This window comes from Tachyglossus aculeatus, chromosome 15 (genome assembly GCF_015852505.1).
Source record: "Tachyglossus aculeatus isolate mTacAcu1 chromosome 15, mTacAcu1.pri, whole genome shotgun sequence".
NCBI classification, from domain to species: domain Eukaryota; kingdom Metazoa; phylum Chordata; class Mammalia; order Monotremata; family Tachyglossidae; genus Tachyglossus; species Tachyglossus aculeatus.
The window spans coordinates 26,211,126-26,230,509 of record NC_052080.1 but is presented as its reverse complement, the minus strand read 5'-3'; the positions used below and the strand labels follow the sequence as shown (position 1 = coordinate 26,230,509).

The following is a 19,384-nucleotide window of genomic DNA, read 5'->3' as shown; positions in this document are numbered from 1 at the left end:
GATGGAGAGGAAAGGGCGGATCTTGGCAATGTTGTGGAGCTGAGACCGGCAGGTTTTGGTGACGGCTTGGATGTGAGGGGTGAATGAGAGAGCGGAGTCGAGGATGACACCAAGGTTGCGGGCTTGTGAGTGCTGGGGACATACAAGGTGATCACGTTGTACCACGTGGGGCTCACAGTCTTAATCCCCATTTTACAGATGAGGTAACTGAGGCCCAGAGAAGTTAAGTGACTTGCCCCAAGCCACACAGCAAACAAGTGGAGGAGCTGGGATTAGAGAAGCAGCGTGGCTCAGTGGAAAGAGCCCGGGCTTTGGAGTCAGAGGTCACGGGTTCAAATCCGAGCTCTGCCAATTGTCAGCTGTTTGACTTTGGGCAAGTCACTTAAGTTCTCTGTGCCTCAGTTCCCTCATCTGTAAAATGGGGATTAAGACTGTGAGCCCCACGTGGTACAACGTGATCACCGTGTATGTCCCCAGCGCTTAGAACAGTGCATTGCACAGCTTAGTACAGTGCTCTGCACACAGTAAGTGCTCAATAAATATGATTGAATGAATAGTAAGCGCTTAACAAATATCATCATTATTATTATTATTATTATTATTATTATTATTATTATTATTATTATTATTATTAACCCAGGTCCTGGCTTCCAAGCCTGTGCTTTTTCCACTAGGCCACAGAAAATGTGTCTACCAACTCTCTCATATTATACTCTCCCAAGCACTTAGTACCGTGCGCTGTGCACAGTAAGCATTCAATGCCATTGATTAATAAACAATAATAATGATGGCATCTGTTGTACCTAAACTACCATGTTAAGCACTGAAGTAGGTACGAAATCATAAGACTGGACACAGTCCCGGCCCCCCACAATGTTCAATATTCTAAGAGGCAGGGAGAACAGACGCCTGATCCCCATTTTACGGATGAAGAAGCTGAAGCATAGAGATCTTTAATTTGACCAAAGCCCTGATTCACAGCTCCTTGCTCTTTCCGCTAGACCACGCTGCCTTCTACGGCCCTGAACAGATCAAACACTGAATCACAAAGAACCCAAAGCCTAGGAAGTTACCTCACCTGGAAAACAAATACAAAGGTTCCCGTTATTTGGTATTATTATTAATATTATGACATTTTTAAGCACTTACTAAGTGTCAAGCACTGTTCTAAGTGCTGGTGTAGGTATAAAAACTCCTCATCATTGGCTTTAAAGCACTCCACCACCTTGCCCCCTGTTACCTCACCTCGCTTCTCTCCTTCTATAACCTAGATTGCTTATTTCGCTCCTCTAGTGCTAACCTTCTCACTGGGCCTCCATCTCGCCTGTCTCGCCACCGACCTCTTTCCCACATCCTGTCTCTGGCCTGGAAAACCCTCCCTTCTCAAATCTGACAGACAATTGCTCTCCTCCACTTCAGAGCCTTATTAAAGGAGCATCTCCAAGAGGAATTCCCAGACTAAGCACCCCTTTTCCTCTTCTCCCACTCCCTTCTTCCTTGCCCTGACTCGCTCTCTTTGCTCTTCACCTGTTGCGGCCCCACAGCACTTATAAATCTATACTTTTATTTAATTGTATTGATGTCTGTCTCACCCTCTCCAGGCTGTAAGCTTGTTGTTGTTGTTACTACAGTGCTCTGCACACAGTAAGCACTCAGTAAATACAACTGAATGAATGAATGAATACAAATTAATCTGTTCAGACACAGTTATTGTCCCACATGGGACATTATTATCCCACATTCAGACTGTGAGCCCCATGTGGGACAGGGACTGTGTCCAATTTGATTAACTTGTACTTATTTCAGTGCTTAGAGCACATTGTAAGTGCCAAGTACCATAAGTTCATTCATTCATTCAATCATATTTATTGAGCGCTTACTGTGTGAAGAGCACTGTACTAAGCGCTTGGGAAGTACAAGTTGGCAACATATAAGTACTCACAAGCCTGGGCTCTTTTCACCAACCTACACCAGCCACTGTTAAAAGCTCTGGGTAGGTACGATCAGGTTGGACATATCCCTGACCCACACGGGGCTCACGGTCTTAATCCCCATTTTACAGATGAGGTAACTGAGGCCCACAGAAGTGAAGTGACTTGCCCAAGATCACACAGCACACGTGGCGGAGCAGGGATTAGAACCCAGGTCCTTCTGGCTCCCAGGCGCAGGCTTTATCCACTAAGCCAGGATACTTCTCGTATGTATATGTGTGTACATGTTTGTGTGTGTATGTGTGTATGTAACCCAGCCTCAGAAGCAGCCATCACTGCCTATTCCCTCAAGGCAGGGGACACGTCCTGTGTCCTTGTTGCATTCTCCCAAGCGCTCAGTACACTGTGCTATACCCAATCAGCGCTCAGTAAATATCACCAATTGACTGACTGAATTCTCCAGGAACTATCCAGAGTAACGTAATTCATTCACAAGCTGGAACACTGTATTATCGCAATAAGGAAACCGAGAAGGAAATGAATCAGCTTATGTGTTAGTTGTCAGTCAATTTGTATTTCTTTTTGTAAGCCGGTCTTCAAGCTATTATAAAGGCTTAATTCATCAGTTCCATTTATTCTTTCATGTACAAAGCCCAATAAATAGCATTAAGCCATCAAACGACTGTGTGAAATAGCATTCCTTTCATTCAAAGCCCTGTAAAACTGCAGCGAACTGCTGTCACTCAAATGCTCAATAAGTGAGAAACGGAAAGAGCCAAAATGCTCTGAAAGAATCGCCTCTTCCAAATCCACGTCCGAAAGGGGTTCCCGTTTTTGAGCCATTTCCATTCAGCTTTGGGTTCGTGGCTTTAGATGTTCTACTGACCTGTGCCTGCTTTCTCTTCTGCCCACCCAGCCGTGCCCTACTATGTCAGTCAACGCTAATCTTCTTTGCACACAGAACACTGTACTTGGGAGAACTCAATGAAAGCATCTTCCAGATGATCAATTCCACTCCCTGGGACCACAGGAAGAAGGTGCCTCCTCTTACGTTTCTTGGTCCCGAGGGGAGAGACGGTTTGATTTGGTGACATCCTTAAAAAAAGATGGTTCTGTTGCTCTGCTCGGAGCTATTTTAAGACATATCTTCCCCGTGAGTATCGGCTCCTTGTGGGCAGGGACCATCTCGTGCTTCTGTTTGACTTTCCAAAGCAGAATGCACAGCACTCAGTGGGCCGTCGGTAAATACCAACACTATCACTATTACAATGGAGTTGGTAGGCTGTCACCCTCCCGATGGAAATTCAGCCACTCTGGGACTCCACAGACAGACCGAGTGAGCCACTCAACGTGCTGAACCCCTCAACCGAGTCTTCCCTGAGAAACCAAGTGTTGTCTGTGGCCACTGACCGACCTTCCTACCCCATGAATGAATTTCACTGCTGGTGGCCATCGCCTTCCACTCTGAAGGACAACTACATGGACTTTGGGTTTACTGGTCACTGTGGCTCTGTTTCATCAATTTTACAGTCTCATTACCTCATGTTCTTACACCCCCTGGGGAATATTGCCCTGTAGAGGAGAGTGGAGGAAACTTAATAGCCAAATCCAGATAAAGATCTCTCTGGAAAAACCCAAGCCTTCTCTCACCACTAAAGCACATCTTCCGTGAGCTGTTAATAATAATAATAATGATGGTATTTATTAAGCACTTACTATGTGCAGAGCACTGTTCTAAGTGCTGGGGAGGTTACAAGTTGATCAGGTTGTCCCATGGGGGGCTCACAGTTTTCATCTCCATTTTACAGATGAGGTAACTGAGGCCCAGAGAAGTGAAGTGACTTGCCCAAAGCCACACAGCTGACAGTTGGTGGAGCCGGGATTTGAACCCACAACCTCTGACTCCAAAGCCCGGGCTCTTTCCACTGAGCCACGCTGCTTCTTGGCTGCTTCTGAGCCAGCTGTTCCAATCTAGGCCCCTGTGTCTGTTAAGTGCTCAATGAGTCAGTGAATCAAGAGCATTTACTAAGTGCCTACGATATATAGCGTGCTGTACAGAGCACTTAATCAATTAAGAATATTTACTGAGCTTCTACCAAATGCAGAGCATTGTAGTGGGCACCTGATCAATCAATCTAGAGTGTAAACTGAGCACCTATTGAATGCAGGACACGTTCCTGGGTACCTAATCAACCAGTCAGTAGTATTTACTGAGCACCTAATCGATCAGCCAACAGCACATATCAAGCCCCTACTATGTACAGACAACAGTACTGAGCTCTTGGTAGGGCACAAAAGAATCGGAAGACACCATCACTGCCCTCAAAGAGATGACGAAATAGCGAGAAAAAGACACTACAATATATTACAGGTAGGAAGAAGGAAAAGATACACAAGTTAGTGCTTAAAAAGTAGGGTATGGCCTCTTTTTGATTCCCACTGAAAGTAAATATCACATCAAGCTACATTTTCGGTGGGACAGAAAATCTAATTGGACTGCATTCTGTATCAGAAAGCAGTGGACAGTTGAACACATAATTCTTACCTGAGGATGCACAGCAGTTCTCTGTGTCAGCACAGCACCAATTTGGCAGGGAAAAATAAGGTTCACTGGACGAAGTTGCCGCGGGCCAAATTCATCGCTTGGGTTTTCAAAGGAGGGCTTGGCTCTGTCCGACAGATTCGTTCCATTTCACAGATTGGCTAAGCTGAGCTCGGGGGGGCCCTTGGAAATGTTTTGTGTTGTTTTTTTTTGCAAGTCATCCAAGGGGGAGCACTGGGGTTCAGAGGTCCCAGGAAAATTCTGTGAACGCAGGAAAAAAAAAATCAAAAATGTAAACTCATTTGTTATGAATAAGTACTCATTTCTTTATTCCCTTTTTTTAATAATTAATTGCCCAAGGCTCTGTCTCAAGCATAATCGTACCTTATAAAAACACGAGACAATGAAATATTGTGCAAAATGCAAAACACCAATTTTATCATGAGTCATAAAAATTCAATTAAGTACCGAATAAAGAGGGGAGGTAGTAACCCGAGCCTAACATAAAACTGGAGAATGTAAATAGATTTTGGAAAACAAAGTAACAAGGGTGTGACAATTTACAAAGTGCACGGAAAATTCATCATTTCCCTCCACTGGCTTGTAAGCGGAATCACAAAATTAAAGGAACAAATGGTACTATTTGATCTCCAGATTGTGCCTTCGGTTCTGAGGACTCTCAATGGGCAGTTGTAGCAAATATTCTCAAGGGGACTGAAAAGGGAAAATTACATGAACATGCATGCCGTACACAAACATATACAAACATAGACATGCATGCATTTGACTGTGAGCCCACTGTTGGGTAGGGACTGTCTCTATATGTTGCCAATTTGTACTTCCCAAGCGCTTAGTACAGTGCTCTGCACACAGTAAGTGCTCAATAAATACGATTGATTGATTGATTGATTGATTGATTTGGCGTTATTCTTGGCCACCATCGCAGCTCATGGTGACAGTGTGTGCGTGCGGGGAAGGCCAGACAGACGACCGTATGACTGACCCTCCCTCTCCCCCCTCCGCCCCCCGTATTGTATGCCCGGAGGGACATTCATTCATTCATTTATTCAATCGCATTTATTGAGCGCTTACTGTGTGCAGAGCACTGTACTAAGCGCGACAGATGATCACCAGGTGGATGGTTTTGTCCCACACTGGGCCTGTGACCATTTCTCAGCCTGCCCTTGGTCAACCCCATTTTTGTGAGGTGCCCATTCCTCCTCGCTGGCCTCCGGGCTAGACATACACCCCGGTGTCTGCAACCTACTATGTAGTCTAAACCTACCGTGGGTTGGTTTAACACTCTTTTCTTAATGGTATTTGTTAAGCTCTTGCTATGTTTTTTAAATGGTATTTGTCAAGTGCTTACTATATGCCAGGCTCTGGACTAAGCAATGGGGGTAAATACAAGTTAATAAGTTGGACACAGTCCCTGTCCCGCATGGGGCTCGCAGTCTTAATCCCCATTTTACAGATGAGGTAACTGAGGCACAAAGAGGTTAAGTGATTTGCCCAAGGTCACACGGCAGACAAGTGGCGGGGCTGGGATCGGACTCCAGATTCTTCTGACTCCCGGGCCCACCCTCCATCCATTAGGCCGTGCTGCTCCTTCCAGGAGGGCTGACAAAATTCACGCAAATGTCAATCAATTAATCAATCAATCAATCGTATTTATTGAGCGCTTTCTGTGTGCAGAGCACTGTACTAAGCGCTTGGGAAGTACAAGTCCATGACAGATTCCAATTTAGCAACCACAGAACAATGGTGAAGCCACGATGACCACACTAAGTGCTCAGTAAATATGATTGTGACATCCTCTAGACTGTAAGCTCACTGTGAGCAGGGAATGTGTGTTTATTGTTGTATTCTCCCAAGTGCTTAGTACATTGCTGTATGAAAAATAAGCACTCAAATATGATTGTGGCATCCTCTGCAGTGTAAGCTCATCGTGAGCAAGGAATGTGTGCTTATTGTTGTCTTCTCTCAAGTGCTTAGTACAGTGCTCTGCACACGGTAAATGCTCAATAAATATGATTGACTGCCTATAGGTACCTTACAGTCTGGAAGAGGGAGAGAGACGTTAATATAAATAAATTACAGATACGTACATAGGTGCTGTGGGGTTGAGCCTCCCGCAGACTTCTGCTTTCTCTGGGGGGCCCCCCTTACCCCCTTTTTTTATGGCATTTATTAAGCCCTTACTATGTGCAAAGCACTGTTCTAAGCGCTGGGGAGGATACAAGGTGATCAGGTTGTCCCACAGGGGGCTCACAGTCTTAATCCCCATTTTACAGATGAGGTAACTGAGGCGCAGAGAAGTTAAGCTGACAAGTGGCGGAGCCGGGATTTGAACCCATGACCTCTGACTCCAAAGCCCGGGCTCTTTCCACTGAGTCATGCTGCTTCCCATGTTTACCCTTGGGATTGTGGCAGCTGGCAAAACCCAATCCAGCAGTCAACCTGCCCACCCTTATTACCACCCAGTGGGAACCTACCCTTGGTTTGGAAGGCAGAGGAAGTGATGGCCTGACTGTAATAATAATAATAATAATAATAATAATAATAATAATAATGGCATTTATTAAGCGCTTACTATGTGCAAAGCACTGTTCTAAGCACTGGGGAGGTTACAAGGTGATCAGGTTGTCCCACGGGGAGCTCACAATCTTCATCCTCATTTTACAGATGAGGTAACTGAAGCCCAGAGAAGTGAAGTGACTTGCTCAAAGTCACCCAGCTGACAATGGGCAGAGCCGGGATTCGAACCCATGAATTCTGACTCCAAAGCCCGGGCTCTTTCCACTAAGCCAAGTCAGGGGTGCAGACAAAGTCCCGGCTGGATGAAGACCCAGGAGAAGGACAAGGAGAAGGATGTCACCGCCTCGAGGTGGAATCACGGGGTCTCCCAACAGGGTCGCCTTCGTGTCCTTGGCCTCCACCCCTGCCTTCTGACACTTGGCTCCTCTAACATCAGGTAGATCAATCAATCAATCAATCATATTTATTGAGCGCTTACCGTGTGCAGAGCACTGTACTAAGCACTTGGGAAGTACAAGTTGGCAACATATAGAGACAGTCCCTACCCAACAGTGGGCTCACAGTCTAAAAGATCTCATCTAGCTCACCACTGACCTCTCACCTATGGAATGCCTTTGGCCTGAAATACCGTCCCTCTTCATATCCGACAGGCAATCACTCTCCCTGCCTTCAAACATTATTTTAGACACATCTCCTCCAAGAGGCCTTCCCCGACTAAGCCCTCATTTCCTTTTCTCCCACTCCTTTCTGTGTTATCCTGACTTGCTCCCTTTTTGGACCCCACCCTCAGCCCCACAGCACCTATGTACGTATCTGTAATTTATTTATATTAATGCCTGTATCCCTCTCTAGACTGTAAGTTACCTATGGACAGTCAATCATATTTATTGAGCAATTACCATGTGCAGAGCACTGTACTAAGCACTTGAGAGAATACAACAATAAGCACACATTCCTTGCTCACGATGAGCTTACGCTGCAGAGGATGCCACAATCATATTTAATGAGTTCCTACATTTCATACAGCAACGTATTAAGCACTTGGGAGAATACAACAATAAACACTCATTCCCTGCTCACAGTGAGCTTACAGTCTAGAGGATGCCACAATCATATTTACTGAGCACTTAGTATATGCACAGCACCGTCCTAAGTGCTTGGGAGAATACAACGATAAACAGACAGGGAATGCGCTAACATTCAACTATAACAATTCTGTTATAGTGTACTCTCCTAAGCGCCTAATACAGTGGTTTGCACACAGTACGCGCTCCATAAATATGATTGATTGATTGATTGATCTTACATTGGGTTCTCTCTTACTGAAGGGATCCTGGCCTTAAAGTCAATTGTCCCTCAGTGGTTCTGGTCAGAGGCTCATCCGCCCTTCCCGATAAGAGCCTCCATCATTGCCACCTCCTCCTTCTCTCCCCACAGCGCTTGGCAACTAGTAAGTGCTGAATCAAGTCCACCACACCAAGTATTATTATCCTAAAATAACGATCATAATTACGTATTAACGCTAATTATCTGCTAGGGGAAAGCCCACCCAAGCAAACGAGCCAAGCATGCATCAGCTGAACCCAACTGGGATTTTGGGCAGCGTCTCCCGGGCAGGGAGCCCCGGATGATGTCAGGGCAGGGGGGAAGCCGGTTGCCTTTTCAGAACTTTTTAAATTATCCTTCAGGTTTATATTTAGACTGTTTATTTACAAAGGGACTTGCTCCAGTAATTAAGGTCCTAAAGTGGATCATTAGCCGGTGATTTGCAAGCACGGCAGGTTGGAGTAGTTTTGAAACCATGTTGCCAGAGAAATTCTTCCTGGCCACTGTCGGTGGAAGTAGTGCGGCCTAGTAGAAAGAGCACGGAGCTGGGAGCCAGAGGACCTAATAATACCGCTGCTGATTGAGGTATCCGTTAGGTACTAACTGTGTGCCAAGCACTGGGGTTGATACAAGATAATCAGGTCACACGCGGTCCCTGCCCCCCACTCAGTCTAAGAGTGAGGGGGGAAAAGGTGTTTAATCCCCATTGTGCAGATGGGGAAACTGAGGAACAGAGCATTTAAGGGACTTTCCCAAGGCCTTCCCGTAGGTAAGTGGTGCAGCTGAGATTAGAAGCAGGTCCTCTGACATCCAAGCGTGTGCTCTTTTCCACTCTACCATGCTACTTCTCCGAAGTGGGTTCTAATCCCAATGCCACCAGTTGCCTTTGGTGTGACCTGGGGAATAATCGTAATTGCGGTAGTTGTTAAATCCTTACTATGTGCCAAACCCTGTTCTAAGCACTGGGGTAGAGAAAAGCTAATCAGGCTGGGCACAGTCCCTGTCCCACGGAGGGCTCACTGTCTTGATCCCAATTTTACAGACATCAAATCTGCCTTGTTGTCTTCTGATGATGATAATAGTAACAATGATAATAATAATCAGAATGATGGTATTTGGTGAGTACTTCTTATGTGCCAAACATTGGACTTGGTGCTTGAGTTGATACGACATTAGTGGATTGCACAGAGTTCCTGCCCCTCGTGGGGCTCAGTCTTTTGCTCCAATCCTAGTCAATTAATTGTATTTATTAAGCACTTACAGCATGCTAAGCACTGTGCCAATCCTTAGCCTGTTCTCTCATCACTCTTTCTTTTCGTTTTCTCTCCAACCATCCCCATTTTTTTTTCCATCCCCCCTAGGAGTACTGGTACGTATACCGAGCGCCTGTCGTCATACGCGGTACTAAGTGCTCAGGGGAGCCCTGGAGAAGCGAAAAAGACTCATTCCTTCATTCTGTGTGCAGAGCACTGTACTAAGCGCTTGGGAAGTACAAGTCGGCAACATATAGAGACGGTCCCTACCCGACAACGGGCTCACAGTCTAGACGGGGGAGACAGACAACAAAACAAAACGGGTGGACAGGTGTCAAGTCGTCAGAACAAATAGAATTAAAGCTAGATTCATTCATTCATTCATTCAATCGTATTTATTGAGTGCTTCCTGTGTGCAGAGCACTGTACTAAGCGCTTGGGAAGTACAAGTCGGCAACATATAGAGATGGTCCCTACCCGACAACGGGCTCACAGTCTAGAAGGGGGAGACAGACAACAAAACAAAACGTGTGGACAGGTGTCAAGTCGTCAGAACAAATAGAATTAAAGCTAAATGCCTGTCATTAACAAAATAAATAGAATTGTAAATATGTACAAGTAAAATAGAGCAATAAATCTGTAAAAACATATATACAGGTGCTTTGGGGAGGGGAAGGAGGAGAGGCGGACTGGGGGTCCCTGGCCTCGTAGGCGTTTCCAGAAGCTGAGTCCTTGCTCGATGATGCCCTGCAGAAAACAGACATTGTATTGCAGGGACAAAATCCAGGTTTCTGCGGACCTAAAAATCACTCACGGCTGAGTTACGGCAATAGAGCTCGATTTTACCAGCCCGCAGATAGTAGTGCCACGGAGGCCCCCGAAGTCAATCAATATGATGGCAAAAGAGGACTGGATCCTCACGACTGTTTGATTAGATGAGGCTGAAATTACAGTGAGTGAGTGTATCCAATCTATTTCCTCTGCATTCAGAGCTGTAATAAGTTCTATGAGGTTAATTACTAATGAGTTCCTAAAGATGCTTTTATTCGGTTGAAAAAGGTCCTTTTTTTCTTCTCTTAATTAGTGAGGGTTAGTGGAGTTGGGGAGCGGCAAGCCATTCTTGAAATTTCTTGTCTTTAAACAAGTTCTAAAAACGTGTTTTTCTCCATAGACTCTCTGAAGGCAGGGAATATGGCCCACTGTTGGGTAGGGACTGTCTCTATACATTGCCAACTTGTACTTCCCAAGCGCTTAGTACAGTGCTCTGCACACAGTAAGCGCTCAATAAATACGATTGATTGATTGAATATGTCTTGTTTTTATTGTATTCCCTTAGGAGAAGCGGTGTTTCTCAGTGGCAAGAGCCCGGGCTTTGGAGTCAGAGGTCATGGATTCAAATCCCAGCTCCGCTACTTGTCAGCTGTGTGTGACTTTGGGCATGTCACTTCACTTCCCTGGGCCTCAGTTATCTCATCTGTAAAATGGGGATTAAGACTGTAAGCCCCATGTGGGGCAACCTGATCACCTTGGAACCTCCCCAGTGCTTAGAACAGTGCTTTGCACATAGTAAGCACTTAATAAATACCATTAAAAAAAGCCCTTAAACACAGGAGGCTCCTAGTATAGTGCCCTGCATTCATTCATTCTGTGGTATTTATTGAGTGCTTACTGTGCACAGAGCACTGTACTAAGCGCTTGAGAGAGTAGAATACAACAATAAACAGACATATTTCCTGCCCACAATGAGCGTACAGTCTAGAGACGGGGACATAGACATTAATAGAAATAAATAAATGACATTTCTATACATAAATGCCGAGGGGCTGGGAGTGGGGAAGAACCAAGGCAGAAGCACAGCGTGGCTCAGTGGAAAGAGCAGGGGCTTTGGAGTCAGAGGTCATGGGTTCAAATCCCAGCTCTGCCAATCGTCACCTGTGTGACTTTGGGCAAGTCACTTAACTTCTCTGTGCCTCAGTTACCTCATCTGTAAAATGGGGATGAAGACTGTGAGCCCCCCGTGGGACAACCTGATCACCTTGAATTCCCCCCCAGAACTTAGAACAGTGCTTTGCACATAGTAAGTGCTTAACAAATACCATCAAAAAAAAAAGGGAGCAAGTCAGGGTGATGCAGAAGGGAGTGGGAGAAGAGGAAAGGGGGTGCTTAGCCAGGGAAAGTCTCCTGGAGGAGATGTGTCTTCGATAAGCATATGCACACAGAATATGCACAGGATATGTGCTCGGTACAAAGGTAATGCTCAAGAGAGCGTTCAGCACACAGTACTAATAATAATAATAATAGCAATAATGGCATTTATTAAGTGCTTACTATGTACAAAGCACTGTTCTAAGTGTTGGGGAGGTTACAAGGTGATCAGGTTGCATATATATGTACATATATGTATATGTGTATATATGCTTGTACATATTTATTACTCTATTTATTTATTTTACTTGTACATATCTATTCTATTTATTTTATTTTGTTAGTATGTTTGGTTTTGTTCTCTGTCTCCCCCTTTTAGACTGTGAGCCCACTGTTGGGTAGGGACTGTCTCTATATGTTGCCAACTTGTACTTCCCAAGAGCTTAGTACAGTGCTCTGCACACAGTAAGCGCTCAATAAATACGATTGATGATGATGATGAGGTTGTCCCACGGGGGGCTCACAGTCTTAATCCCCATTTTACAGATGAGGTAACTGAGGCCCAGGGAAGTTGAGTGACTTGCCCAAAGTCACACAGTTGACAATTGGCAGAGCCGGGATTTGAACCCATGACCTCTGACTCCAAAGCCTGGGCTCTTTTACACTGAGCCACGAATGCTCAAGAGAGCGTTCAGCACACAGTAATAATAATAATAATAATAATAGAAATAATGGCATTTATTAAGCGCTTACTATGTACAAAGCACTGTTCTAAGTGCCGGGGAGGTTACAAGGTGATCAGGTTGTCCCACGGGGGGTTCACAGTCTTCATCCCCATTTTACAGATGAGGGAACTGAGGCCCAGAGAAGTTAAGTGACTTGCCCAAAGTCACACTGCTGACGAGTGGCGGAGCTGGGATTTGAACCCATGACTTCTGACTCCAAAGCCCGGGCTATTTCCACTGAGCCCCGCTGCTTTTCATTACTTTACTCAATCGTATTTATTGAGCGCTTACTGTGTGCAGAGCACTGTACTAAGTGCTTGGGAAGTACATCTAGAGACGGTCCCTACCCAACAACGGGCTCACAGTCTAGAAGGGGGAGACAGACAACAATACAAAACACGCGGACAGGTGCCATGTCATCAGAATAAATAGAAGTAAAGCTAGATGCACATCATTAACCAAATAAATAGAATAGTAAATATGCACAAGTAAAATAATGATGTGTCCTGTTCACCATCGGCACACAACGCGGCACTCAGCACGTAGTAGGTGCCCTCCGCACAGCAGGCGCTCAGAACAGTGCTCCAGACACAGAAGTGGCTGTACAATTTAGCCGTTACGAGGCCGGGAAGAGATATGGACTCTGGACTATTATTAAACGGTGAGATTCATCTACTGGGAAACGACTGCTAGGACCAGAGAGATGTGTCAGCATGATATTCAGGCGAAGCTCGGAAAACGCACACTTCAGCAGAAGCTGGAGCGTCACCCTTTTACAAAGTAAATATATTTAATTTGAGCAGAATCGGGGAGCACGCTTGTGCGGCTGGTATATTTATGAGCAGCACCGGGACTCCGTTTTTCCCCCCACGGGCTGCTCTGAGCCCCATCCCTTCCGAAATAGTTTTCCTGCAGATTATCAATTTGACTCCGTGCACCTCCGATCCTGCCCTGCTCCCCCAAGGCACCACGACGCACTCCTGACAGGGCAGGGCTGAGGGTTTTGCGGGGAGATTTTTCCCTCCGCAGGGAAGTTTACTATTTTTAATGCTGTCAAGCAGTTATTGTGTAACAGGCACTGTACTTTTAGACTCCCCCTTTTAGACTGTGAGCCCACTGTTGGGTAGGGACCGTCTCTATATGTTGCCAACTTGTACTTCCCAAGTGCTTAGTAGAGTGCTTTGCACACAGTAAGCGCTCAATAAATACGATTGATTGATTGATTGTACTAAGCACTGGGGTAGATAGAAGCTAATTAGCTTGGACACAGTCCATGCTCCACGCGGGGCTCACAATCTCTACCCCCATTTTCCAGGTGAGGTAACTGAGGCACAGAGAAGTTAAGCGAACGGTCCAGGGTCACACAGCAGTCGCGTGGCACGGCTGGGATTCGGATCCTGGTCCTTCCGACTCCCAGGGCTTTGTGCGATCCGCGAAATTACGCCAGTTCTCGGGGAAATGTTCCTTCCTGTCCTGATGTCACACGGATTTCCAGCTGAATGTGTTCAGATCAAAAAAATCTCTGACCTAGGACCCTGCCCTAAAACGCTCAAGACGCCAACCGACCCATCACATTGTTGTCTGTCTCCCCTTTCTAGACTCTGAGCCCGCTGTTGGGTAGGGACCGTCTCTATATGTCGCCAACTTGGACTTCCCAAGCGCTTAGTACAGTGCTCTGCACACAGTAAGCGCTCAATAAATGCGATTGAATGAATTTACCGAGCACCCAAGAGAACCTGGAGAGAACCCAAGAGAAGCGGGATGCACGGGCGCTGTCTTCAAGGAGTACACGATCTCCTGGTATCCATGACATTTCAAAACGTTGGTGGGTCACTATCATTAATTATTAATCGATGCATTCTAATAAGTTCACTATTAATTAATAATTAGGGAAGTAGCGTGGTCTAGTGGAAAGAGCATGGGCCTGGCAGTTAGAGGACCTGGGTTTTAATCCCGGTCCCACCATGTGCCAGCTGTGTGACCTGGGGCAAGTCACTTAACTTCTCTGGGCCTCAGTTACCTCACCTGTAAAATGGGGATTAGATACCCCTTCCTACTTAGATTGTGAGCCCTGTGTGAAACACCTGTGCCCCATCTGCTTATCCTGCATCTTCCCCAGAACTTAGAACAGTGCTTGACATACAGTAAGCGCTTAAATACCACAATTACTATTATTATGACGTGACGTGATGGTATTTGTTAAGCGCTTTCTATGTGCCAAGCACTGTTCTAGGTGATTATGTCCATCTATTATTATTGTTGTCATTCAAAGCACAGGGAATTGGTAATCAGAAGTGCCATGTGGGGCTCTATCTGATCTGATTATCTTGCATCTAGTGCTTAGAACAGAACTTGGCTTATAGTAAGTACTTAGCAAATGCCACCACCATTATTATCACCTTTTCTGTCGCTATCTTCTTGTTCCTAACACTGGCTGTGCCATGCATCTACCCCAGAGCCTGGCACGTAGTAAGTGCATAACAAATGCCACAATTACTGTGGGCAGGGAATGTGTCGGTTTATTGATATACTGTGCTCTCCCAAGCCCTTAGTATGGTGCTTCGTACACCGTAAGTGCTCAGTAAATACGAATGAATGACTGAATCTCTCTGTCGTACTGTAGTAGGGCCTTGGGAGAGTACTTTATAGAGAAAAGACGGGATCTGAGTCTTCAAAGAGCTTACCATCTACCCCATTTCATGGCTCATCCCATTGGCACCGAAACATTGGTATTAATGAGCAGATTGAACCCAGTGCATTCCAACGCCCTTGGCCGATGGGGTCCAGGGGAGTCACGGTTGGTTTCTGGCTACTCTACAGGTGTCAAGAAACATCTGAAGTGCAGGTTCGGCCCCTTCCGACGGGCTACTCCATTGCCCTCTCCCAGAACCAGACCGGTTGGGAAGGCGATGGACTTCCTCGGAAGCTGGGGGAGACGCGGCTGCCATTTTGGACCCACCCAGTTGGTTGGTGCTGAGGGGGGGGAGACTGGTTTCAGGTGTGAGATGGGTCTATTTTGTGCATTTTATGCTTTTAATCTCAGAGAAAGCATAAAAAATATCCACGGGCGTATCCATCACTCTTCATTTCCCCCCTTTCGAGTCAGAGCTAAAATGCATTAAAATTAATTTATTATTTAAAATGGTGGGAAGAGAAGAGGTAATGCCCTTCACAGAGATGGAGGAATTAATTCGAGCTATAAATCTGAGACCAGACTGCAAAACCACTAGGAACTATTATAGCTGTCTGCAGCCACCATCATGTATAAAAATGACATATATCCGAGCAGTCCATTATGGATTCTAATCCATTCAAACCCTCCCTTCCCTTTTTCCTGCATATACTGGATCCCTTGAACTCTGAGCAGAAAGGCCCCCACAGCACGAAGATGATGGTAATGATAACGATGCTGAACGTATCTGTTGGGCTCTTTCTTGTGCCAAGCACTGCGCTGGACTATGGGGCAATCCCATCAGATCGGCACAGTCCCTGCCCCACTTGGGGATCACAATCCAAGGGGGAAGGAGAACAGATATTTAATCCTTATTTTACAGTTGAGGAAATGGAGGCACAGAGAAGTGACTTGCCTGAGGTTACACACAGCAGGTGAGTGGAAGAGCAGGGATTCAAACCCGGGTTTCCTGATGCCCAGTCCCGCGCTGTTTCCGCTCGGTCACACTCTACGGTGTCCAGGGTAATCGGCATCCCCCCATCTTACCTCCTTCTCTTCCCCACAGCATCTGTATATATGTATATATGTTTGTACATATTTATTACTCTATTTATTTTACTTGTACATATCTATTCTATTTATTTTATTTTGTTAGTATGTTTGGTTTTGTTCTCTGTCTCCCCCTTTTAGACTGTGAGCCCACTGTTGGGTAGGGACTGTCTCTATATGTTGCCAACTTGGACTTCCCAAGTGCTTAATACAGTGCTCTGCACACAGTAAGCGCTCAATAAATACGATTGATTGATTGATTGGGCCTTTCGGCTTCAACTGGCCCACGAGGGAGAAGGGGGTGTTTCCTGGCAGGAGGCTGCTGAGAGCCACAGCTGAAGGGCGAGGAGGGATCAGCCCCCTCCCTCCAGTCTCCCCCAACCCACTGACTCCTGGAAACCAATCCTGAGGGCCGGCCAGAGCCGGGAAAGCCCGAACGGTACAAGGACAAACTCCGTCCCTTGCTTTGGTCAGCTGCATAACCTCCCGGATGGAGTACAGGACAATTTTTTGAATGCTAATGAGGATGACATTTCAGGTCTCGCTACAGGTGTTTAAACTGCAATTAAAGAGATTTAGAATTCTGACCAAGGAGACGGACGGTACAGTCACGGCAGAGACCCTTCGTCCCTCGGGGTGGATTAAGGGCCCGCCCGTCTCCTTTACGGGTCCGAAGCCAGTGGCCGGGAAGCTGCCCGGATTTCCCTTCCCCCCGGAGTGGACAAATTAAATCAGCCCAGAATGGCATCCCAGCAGATGGCTATTTGCATAATTTTTCATCGTTCGGATGTACACATCATGGGTGACCTTGCGTTCCCCCCCCCTGAGATGGAGTTTTCCAGGTGACTCAATCACTTGAGCTGCTCAGAGTCTGGAGGTTAGGGATCCTCCGTGGCCCTTGTGGCTCGGGGAGCGATGAGCTGAAAACTTCAGAAGCTGAAAATCAGTGACGAGGAAGGAAGCACGCTCTCCGAAAATGCCTTGACGACTCTACCTCTTCTGTAATTAATTACGGCACTAAGGGCTTACTATCGGCTAAAGGCTGGGGTACATGTAAGATGATCCCATCAGACGCAGTCTCCGTTCCACAGGGTTCAGGGTCTTAGAGGGACAGGGGTGAGGTACATTAGACCCATTTTATAGATGAGGGGACTGAGGCTCAGATTTTCCCAAGGTCCCCCAGCAGGACAATGGAAGAACCGGGACTAGAACCCAGAGCCTTTCTCTCCCAAACCCACGGCTTTTCCCTTAGGCCACACAGGCAACCGGTTTCTTCGAGGCCTTCCTAAAAGCGCATTCCTCCAGAATGTCCTTCGTGATTTAATTCACAACCCACAACCATCCTCGGCATTTGCATGTATTTTATTCCTCCTCTCAGCACTTACGTACATATGCATATTCAACTACTCAATTATTTCTCCAGCATTTTCCTCCTGACACTTTTGTACCACTACCTGCTATAATCTTGCTCCTCCTCCTCCCCCAGTAATTTATAAATACATTCTGTCTCTCTCCCCCACCAGATTGAGAGCTCCTTGAGGGCAGGGAATGCGTGTATTTCGCCTCTGCCCCAAAGCATTTAGCTCAGGACTCTGCCACAGTAGGCGCTCAGTAAACGCCAATGATTGATTGTTCGACTGATGTTCCCGTGGGTTCATTCACAGCTGAGAAGCAGAATTACCCAGCAGAAAGAAAATGGGCTTGGGAGACAAAGGACATGGGTTCTAATCCTGCTCCGTCACATGCCTGCTGTGAGACCTTGGGCACATCACGACTTCCCCGTGTCTCAGCTTCCTTATCTGCAAAATGGGTTTAAAGACCCGTACTCCCTCCTACTTGAGACTATGAGCCTTGTGTGGAACAGGGAATGTGTCCAATCTGCATATACTATATCACTCCAGCACTCAGTACGGAACTTGGTACAGAGTAAGCGCTAAACAAAAACAACAAATATTATTAGCTCAAACAGTCGTGTTTAAGTATTATTTGAAGAGCAAGCACTGATCAGAAGTAGCAAGACTATGCCTGTCGTGACTCTCTAATACTAACTCTCTCGGGAACGCTGATCTAAGCTTGGCGGCCTAACAGATTTTGAGCAACTACTGGAGAAAAGAAGCTAATATCATTAGCATTCACTTAAGGAGGGTTCACGGAAACTGGTGAGATTTAAAGCAGTCCACTGTAGTAGTGGTAACAGCGTTTACTGAGCACCCATTTCATTCGTTCATTCATTCAAAAGTTGGTTTTTTTTTAATCTAAGTCCAAGCACTGTACTAAGCACTTGGGAGAGTACACTATAACATTAAACAGACACATTCCCTGCCCACAGCGAGCTCACCCACTTGGTGAGGTGCACTGTACTGGGTGTTTGAGAAGTACAGAATAACAAAGTGACACGTTCCCTGGCCCACAAGGAACTTCCACTCTGCTGGGGGAGGCAGACATAAAGATGCTTATAATCAATCAGCCAATGCTATCTATTGAGTGCTTACTGTATACAGTGCACTGTAGTACGTGCGTGGGAGAGTCCAATACAGTAGACTTGGTAGACATTCCTTACGCTCCCTCCTACTTGGACTGTGAGCCCCACGAGGGACAGGGTCTGTTGTCCAAACTTCTATCTACTCCAGCGCTTAGGACAGTGCCAACACATAGTAAGCACTTGACAAATACCATAAAAAACTTATAGACTAGGCAGGTCCCAAATGAATAAAGCAGACATATGTAGATGAGCGTTGAAGAGAGTAAAAACAAGCTCAAAAGAGTTCCTGATCTGCTTCAGGTGCTGGGAGATTAATCAGGGAAGGCTTGTTGGAGGAGGCGATGTTTTAGTTTGAACAAGGGGAGAGCTGCAGTCTGCCTGATGGTGAAGGGGAGGGAGTTCCAAAGTGAAGGAACAGAGTGAGGAAGGGGGTGGAGGTGGGAGTCGAGGGCGAGGATCGGCTAGAAGGTTGCCCTGGGAAGGACCGAGACAGGGAGTTGACGACTGGCTAGGGAAATGAGAATGAGGGTGAGCTGAAACGAAGGAAGAAGCCAAAGGGAGGTCGGATGCGAATAAGCCGGTTGAGTGAAAGGGAGGCAGGGGAAGGACAGGGGGAGTCGTCGAATCCTGACGCTTTCCTTTTCTTTGAGAAATGCTGAAACCATCCAGGGAGAATCACGCACCAAATGTGCAATAACTCTTATGGAAAAGGAGAAAACCA

General features: G+C 46.2%; 1 long non-coding RNA gene across 1 annotated transcript in view; it reads right to left on the bottom strand.

Annotated features, from left to right (window-relative positions):
- Nucleotides 1–4,483: 4,483 nt before the first annotated feature.
- The window catches only part of LOC119937473, a 190,101-nt gene continuing 175,200 nt past the window's right edge, over nucleotides 4,484–19,384 (bottom strand). The window contains exon 3 of the long non-coding RNA XR_005454120.1: nucleotides 4,484–4,734. This is a non-coding gene — a long non-coding RNA (uncharacterized LOC119937473). The remainder of the gene's footprint in view (nucleotides 4,735–19,384) is intronic.